At 51.9% G+C, this 1,604-nt stretch overlaps 1 pseudogene; it reads left to right on the plus strand.

The window, feature by feature from the left end:
• Positions 1–637: 637 nt before the first annotated feature.
• LOC114895220 lies at positions 638–1,042 on the plus strand (annotated as a pseudogene).
• Positions 1,043–1,604: the final 562 nt, after the last annotated feature.

Here is a 1,604-nt window from a genome sequence, read left to right on the forward strand (position 1 = left end):
GTGTCCCTTTTGGGGGGGACTTCCCTGGTGGCACAGTGGTTAGGAATCCACCTGCCAATGCAGGGGACACGGGTTCGAACCCTGGTCAGGGAAGATCCCACATGCCACGGAGCAACTAAGCCCGTGAGCCACAACTACTGAGCCTGCGCTCTAGATCCCGTGAGCCACAACTACTGAGCCCACGAGCCACAACTACTGAAGCCCGCGCACCTAGAGCTCGTGCTCCACGACAAGAGAAGCCACCACAATGAGAAGCCCGCGCACCGCAACGAAGAGTAGACCCTGCTCGCCGCAACTAGAGAAAGCCCACATGCAGCAACGAAGACCCAACACAGCCAAAAAATAAATAAATAAAGTGTCCCTTTTTTCTTGCCACTAATGCAACCAAGAAGGAATCACTTTAATTGAAAAATTGTAAACTGGCCTCTAAGTACTACACCAGGCATTCAAAGAGATACCATTTATCTGTAGTATTTTTTTTAAGTGGGATTTGCTGTTCCAAACAGTCTTGTTACCAGGGCACGACTTGAGTCTGGTCACTCATTATCAGTTATTCAACGTCAGCCTTGAACAGATGGGACCGACGGCGTGAGGCCGCCGCCGCAATCGCCGCGAGGTCGGAGCGCCGGGCTGCACCATGGCCTACTGCCGGCGCGAAGGGCAGGATAGAATCACATTGGTGACCAGAGAAGACCGTGAAACTCCAAGCAACGCGGAGCTGGTGGCCGACGACCCCAATGATCCGTACGAGGAGCACGGACCGATCCTACCCAACCGAGACGACATCAACTGCAACTGTCCGTGCCTGGCGGGGGGTGGCCGGTGGCCCGCGTGGGGAACAGTTCAAGGCGGCCTTCTCCCGCTTCCATTGCAGCACAGAGGATGTCAAGGGGTCGGACTGTGTAGACCAATCCAGGCCATGCAGGAGTGCATGCAGAAGTACCCGGACCTCTATCCCCAGGAGGACGAGAAGCCAGTGGTTGGATCAAAGGAAACGGCTGTCTCGGAGGCCATCGCAACCAAAGAGGAGGGGTCCAGCTAATGAGGGCCCTGGTCTCCAGCCTCCTTCGGAGAGGATGAACCCCTCCAGGAAAGTGTCTCTCCCTCTGTTGCTCTGTGCACTGTAATGTACAAAATAACGTATTGAGCTGATCAGGGGTCTGGGCCCTTGACATGCACACTGAAACATGGGCTGTGTGTGTGTGTCTCACATGACCTGTCAGCAAATGTAGCCGCCACTTTTGAATTCTCTTCTCAGATTGTCCTGGATTTTGCCACTTTGAAATAATGTGCTGAATAATCTCAGCAACCAAAAATCATTACCTGGGAGTGTCTTGTGAGTGAGCGGACTTATTCTGATTCATTGCATCCCTTTTAGTAGATTTTATACCCAGTTGGAAAGTGAAATAGAAACAAAACATCTTCCTTTAGAAATGCTGGAGGGGGGCCATTCCCTGTAGAAGAGGCGGGATGATCAGACCTGGAGTATTTGATGAAGCCCTCTGCTTCATTTCTGATATATTTTGGTTTCCAGTTTGCATTGAGCTCCAGGTTTTCTACATTTGGAAAACAGAGCTTTGGACCCTCTGAGTGACTCCCTTTGT

The sequence above is a fragment of the Monodon monoceros genome, unplaced genomic scaffold (genome assembly GCF_005190385.1).
Source record: "Monodon monoceros isolate NGI ecotype Baffin Bay Population unplaced genomic scaffold, NGI_Narwhal_1 Super_Scaffold_14, whole genome shotgun sequence".
NCBI classification, from domain to species: domain Eukaryota; kingdom Metazoa; phylum Chordata; class Mammalia; order Artiodactyla; family Monodontidae; genus Monodon; species Monodon monoceros.